At 32.9% G+C, this 6,542-nt stretch overlaps 1 long non-coding RNA gene across 1 annotated transcript; it reads left to right on the forward strand.

The window, feature by feature from the left end:
- Positions 1–2,712: 2,712 nt before the first annotated feature.
- On the forward strand, positions 2,713–4,910 carry LOC136371109 (uncharacterized). The gene is made up of 3 exons (XR_010745281.1): positions 2,713–3,038; positions 3,703–3,748; positions 4,641–4,910. It is a non-coding gene; the product is annotated as an uncharacterized lncRNA (long non-coding RNA).
- The last annotated feature ends 1,632 nt before the right edge of the window (positions 4,911–6,542 follow it).

Raw genomic sequence — 6,542 nt, forward strand, 5'->3', positions numbered from 1 at the left:
AAAGATAAAAGTGTACATAACAGGCTTAGAACCTTTCAAAGATGAGCTAGAATAGAATAATATTATCATAGAATCATGGAATCATAGAATGTAAAATGGTTGGAATGAGCTTTAAAGACAGTCTAGTCCCAACCTCCTTCCATGGACACGGACTACTTCTACTTGCCCAGGTTGCTCAAGGCTTTTGCCAGCCTTTCCTTGACCACTTCTGGGGCTGAGGCATCCACAGCCTCCCTGGGCAACCTGGTCCTACACCTCACCACTCACACAGTAAAGAATTTCTTCCTAATATCTAACCCAAAGTTGCCCTCTTTCTATTTACATCCATTAATCCTTGTCCTATTATGACAGTTTCGGATGAAACATATAAATATATGTATATATATATTTAAAGTATTATATGTATTAAAATATTTTTGGAGGTAATTTTATCACTGTGAAGTATTGATATAGAAAAAATTAAAAATATAAGAAAAATATAATTCCAACTAAAAATTTTTAGGCATTTTTGTATTCTATTTTCAGACGAGGTAAACCTAATTGCCCACAAATTCTGTATATATACAGATCTAAATAATAAAATAACTTTTCCTAAATTGCATAATGTTTTCATGGGTTTTTTTAATTTTTTTTTTCATTAAATTGTGGTAGTTTTATGTTAAATTGTAATATCCTGGAGTTCAAATCAGAAGGTAGAAAAAAGCATATTTTGTGAGCAGGCACTTATGGGGAAAGCAACTATAAATTTCTTGGGAAATTTTTCTAATTGTTTCTATGAAATTCATAAAATTAGCTGACACATTTACTGCTATATCTTTCCATCTTCACTTGTTTGTGAATAAGAAACACTGTAACACAAGATACCACCAGTGCCAGCGTACTATGAAAACTTGTTTCTCATTAGGGAAAGTTTAAATTGTCTTCAATATGAATTGATTTCACTTGTTTTTGAAAATAAATATATTTAAATAGTAAATAAAAGATTATTAGAATTTTGATGACATGAACAGTTTTAATATGAAATAAATACTATTAAATTATAAATAAAAATAAATAAAAAGTATTATGAAATAATACTTTTACACAATAAACATCAGAACTATTGCATTAAATTTTCCTTTTCATTTTGAATGCATCATCAGTCTTTTTTTTTTATTTATTGTTGAAGTAGGCAATCAAGATACCGTTTTTTGTTATTATTTTGTTACTTTTTAAAAAGTTTGAAGATGTGTAAATGTGAACTGTTGACCAAAATGAAGTTTCTAACATTGATTCAAATGCTTAAGAGAAATTCTGTTTAATAGTAATACAATTGCATGCACTATTCACAGCATGTTCTGAAAGAGCAGTAAAGAGTTTGGGTTTTCAAGATGGAGAGAGAACTTGTCTTGAAGAAAGAAGAAAAAAAATTCTTCAGAAGAACAGTTATAGGCCTTAAGATATTAACTGAATATGCCCCATTCCTTCAAGTAGAGTGTACAGTCCATCTAGACCACTCATAGCAGCTAGGCTGATGAGTTTTTTCAAAAGTAATCTGTGCTTTTCCCTAATCCATTTACTGGGGCACAGCTTCTTCACTAGTGAAGGTCTGAGAGGTAGTCAGCCGAAAGGGAAGCATTTGTAAATGGCCATTAATTCCAAAATGCTTATCTTCAGTGGACAGAGATTCTTTCTGTAGTCATTTGGGAAAAAGGATTGAAGTCTGCTGGACTGAACATTTCTGCCTCAAGAATTCCCCATTGCACTGATACTGGGTTGAGTTCTTCTCATTATTACTTCACAATTGAGATGTGGGCCCAGAAGAGTCTTTGCCAAGATAAATATTTACTTTTAACAAAAGTACTAGTGGCTAGAAATTCTATCTGCCACTTCCATCTAGACCGTAGACCTCACAGATAATGGGGAATGTGGTTAGAGACTTGAACCCAGCAGAAGGGGGAAATTTTATAGGTAAGTAGTATATCAGCTCTGGAGTAGTATTTCTTCTCATGTTATGCAGTGTGCTGACCTGGCTTCATGAGACCACAGACATTTCCACCAAGAGAAAATAAAATTGACACCTTTTTAGTTTGAAATATCCTGTAGTATATCTGCAACAATAATATATGAAGTTTCTTTTACATTATTTCCACATAAGATGATGATACTTGATAAGGTAGACCATGATCATAGAGTCCAGCCAATAATAAAATTGCTTTGTAAGTATTTAACACTGGTATATGGGAGAAAATTAATTTTTTAATAGTCTTCCATTTTCTGTTTGTTATTTTAAATTCCACAAATATTTTAATAGACAATGAGAATCAGTTTACAAGTATGATGCTGAAAATATTTTGCCTGTAAGCATTCAGATGCAGTAAATGTAGTCAGATCTCAATTTTCTGAATTTTTAGAGTAATACTTTAATTACTAAAATAGTTTATGTTTATTGCGGTGCTCAGACTGCCTTAATTCAGTACGTAAGTAGGGCAATTGATGTGAATCCCAACATCTGGCAATCAGTGATTTAATGAGTTACTTTTTAAAGAAATGTCTGTCTGCCGGAGGGGTCTATAATGCAATTAGACACATTAGCACTTTCTCAGTCATTTGGGGGTATTTTTCATGAGAAAACGAAAGTGATTGGTGCAAGCTGTAAATTGTTTGCACTTTTGGAAGACAAAAACTCATAATACATTCACATTTCAGCTTTATATGAAGGATTTTGTTAGAATGATGTAATGTAATACACTTGTGGCAATTTCTGGGTGTTTGTAAAATGTAAGGATTTAGTCACAAATGGTAGTGTACAGTTACAAGCTTTTTTGGCAAATTTTGTTTTACGCTAACAATTAATGAAAAAGGATGCTGATGAATTATTTAAATTAGAAATCAGCAATTCAAATTCAAAGAAGTTCCTGAGAAACCTTTTTAACCAGTAATACAATTTGGAAAGGATTCAAATATTTTTACTTTTTGAGTTCTCTTTTTAATTAATATTGTTTTCTTACACGCATTTTATTGGATTTGTTAAACTACTTAATAATTTCAATCTCAAAGTACATAAGTAAAATTTCAGGAATTTTAAGTTAAATATAATGTTACGTAGGAAAAAATAACACTTTGATATTTGTCTCCACATTCTAAATCTCCTGAAGATTTTGTAGTAGGAGTAAAAAGTAATTTCTTGTTTTACTGGAGATTTTTCTAATACAAATCTTAAAAATTTTGCACTCATCCTGTGGCTTTTGAGAGCACCTTACTTCTTAGAAATTTAAGTTCGGTGTTTTGGAACAAAACAATTGTGAAAGTAAGTTTAAAGATGTACATTTATACATTGCTATATGCATTTTATGCGTATTGTAATCTTATATATATATATGTGCACAAACAAAAATGGTCAAGGCTATGTTTCTATAAATAATTTTAAATGGAAAAAGAAATATAATTAATCCTAAAAACTATATTGAGGGTTTGCATAATGTTACAATATAAATAATCTACTTGCAATTATTCAATTAAGAGGTAAAACTATTGTTCTTAGTAATTAAGTAACCTATGTTACAGAGGAGTTTATCACAGCACTCAAACTCAGTTGTGTGAATAAAGTGGAAACTTAAGTGGACTCTAAGTATTTTTTTCTTTTTTTTTGCAGTTGGGTTTTTGACGTGTTAGGACATGTTCTAATTGAAACACTGAACTTTGTGTGCTTTTTGCCAACAGCCTATGAATATAATTTCTGCTGATTTAAGAATCTGATGTCAGGGCAGTAAGTATGCAATTAGCTTTAGTTTAAGTGATAGCAACATGTTGTAAATAAGAATCTTAATTGTGTTTGCAAGATTAAAATTCAGTTTCATTGTTTTTTTTCCCCTTGCTTCTTTGGTGGCTTTGTGGTATATTCGCGTTGCTACCTCTAAATGAATGTCAACTTGTTTTACCTCGACTGCAGCCAATCGATACTTCATTAGGCTGAATTGTCTTGTGCCCATGCAACCTTGAAGCTGTGGCTTAATTACCACCCGTATTATGCAGTGGCTCAGAGTGCTGTGCTCAGCTGTGTCAGTTTCGAACAAAAGCCATGCTGTTGCCTGTATTTAGGAAAAATGGACTTTTGAACTAAAGAACTATAATATTTTCTAAGTTAACAATTCATGACGATAACCTTTTTTATAATGTGTATGTCAGTTTTCAGTAAGTTTACATTTGAATAGGTTTCTGCATATTGCAAAACTTCAAAAGATGAGTACCTTTGCTTTTCATGTTCAACCCATCTTTGATTTAAGATAATTTTAAATTAATGGCAAAGTAACATTCATCTGAAAGAGAAGACAGGAGAAAGTGCAGTCAAATGGCAATCATGACAAATGACATCTCTTGTCTGAGAGTCATTTTTCCTCACTAGACTGATTTGTCATCCCCACTTTTGACATTTTTCATCCTGCTATGAAATCACATTGACAGAATAAGATATTTCTACACTTAACAGTGGGGCATAGAAGATGGTTCTCTGCCTTCATTTATTTTTTGTATTACATTTAAGGGTTTGTAAAATTTGTAAGCAACTAAAGCCTGATAACAAATTTCATTTGCTTTATAAAATATAAAGTTCACACTGCCCTATAATCCTAAAGTAAATGTTGCTATTTCATTTGTGTCAGGTCATTATGCAACGTAGAGAAAAAACAAATCTCCATGAAGAAAATTTTCCACTTGGGAGTATTGCCTTGAAATGAGTGGGGATTATCAAAGCCAGTAACAATGAGGACAAACTACCTAACTTTAAAGTATTGTGCCCATTGCCTTGGACATGTCAAAGACCTGTGGCTAGCATTTGCAATTTCTTATTTCAGCACTAAAAACATAAGACTTGTCCGTTGCTGAACATCTTATGTCCATGCAGACAGGTATAATTAGGTTTTTTAGCTTTTTCCTCCAGATCATACAAACTATACTATAAATTATATAAAAGAGTCATAAGCATTTTCTCTTAAATTATATAACAAAGGAAAGACTAGAGTACAGTCCTAAAAGGAAATCCCCAGAGATCAAGTAAATGCAACTGAATATGTAGTGAGTTGTATACATGGCACAGAGAGTAATTCTTCTTTTTGTTGTTTGTTTGGGGTTTGTTCATTTGTTCGTTCATTTGTTTGTTTGTTTGTTTGTTTGTTTGTTTGGCTGGTTTTTGTTTTTATCAAATGCCTCATGGTTACTTTTGTGTAGATCAAAACATTTATATCTGTATATGTATGCCTTGTACCTTACTAATGGTGAGGCATGTTGACCACAAAATACGAATATTTTTGCCTTACATAAGCCATGCTTGAGTGCTCAGAGAATGCTATCCCCTTTAAAGCTCTTTAACAAAATCCAATGAAGGAAATTTAAAAAAATGTCTTCTGAGAATTTTTTTTTTATTTGTCTGATTTTTGTGTTCAGTGAACTAAATCTGTGGTTAAATATCACTGTTAGCACAGTGTCTTTCAATGTTCACATCAGATGATCAACTACTAGTAACATCTGACACTGTTTTTAATTATCAAAGTGTTGAGAATTTTCATACCCTTTATAACATGTAAATGCTACTCGTTATACATGCCTTTTGTGTTCAGATCAAGCCTATAAAACATGCCAGAATTTGTACCAACAGTGTGAGCCTGCAACTTCATGCCAATATTAGCATACATTCTGTTGTATATTGCTATGTACTGTGTTTTCTATTATAGCAAAGTATAAACAAACAACTTTCACTTAATTAATTAACAAATCTTGTGTAATGCATCAGATGCTTTTAATTATTATTTTCCTGCTTGAATGAAAAGGAGTGGCCACCCTTGGGATTCATATTTCACAGACTTCATGTGGCTCTGTTCTTACTCTTTACCCACATTTATCTCCTAATAGATTTCAGGCAAGGTTCAAATGATCATTCTGTGAGAATGAAAATGACAAGTCAGCAGAATCAGTACCTTTCTGCCTATTGTGTATAAAGAAACAAAAAAACACAGCCCTGCATATGAGGTGCCTGTCTGTGAACGCTTTCATTTTGTCAGACAAAAATTTTGAACTGTTAGTGTATGAAGGGAGATCTTGAATAACCAAAAGGGGACACTGTTCATTTCTGCCATTAGAGCATTCTTAAAGTTGCAAAGTGTTTATCTGCCTTCTGTTGAAAGAAGTTCTTATTCAAGTTCACAGTTCTATGTGAGAATGTGAGCATAATCAGTAAGCAGGACCATAGTGGTTTAACACCAGCCAGCAACTACGCACAACATAACCGCTCATTCACTCCTCACCCAGAGGATCAGGGAGAAAATCAGAAGAGTAAAAGAGATATAACTCATGGGTTGACATAAAGATACTTTAAAAGATAAAGCAAATGCCCCAAACACAAGCAAAAGACGCTGAAGAATTCATTCACCTCTTCCCACGGGTAGGTAGGTGGCCAGCCATCTCTAGGAAGGCAAGGCTCCAACATGCCTAGCAGTAACTTGGTAAGTCATTCACTCTGAATGTCTTTCCTTCTTCCCTCAGCTTTCTAGGCTGAGCATGACACCATA

Source organism: Sylvia atricapilla, chromosome 1, assembly GCF_009819655.1.
Source record: "Sylvia atricapilla isolate bSylAtr1 chromosome 1, bSylAtr1.pri, whole genome shotgun sequence".
NCBI classification, from domain to species: domain Eukaryota; kingdom Metazoa; phylum Chordata; class Aves; order Passeriformes; family Sylviidae; genus Sylvia; species Sylvia atricapilla.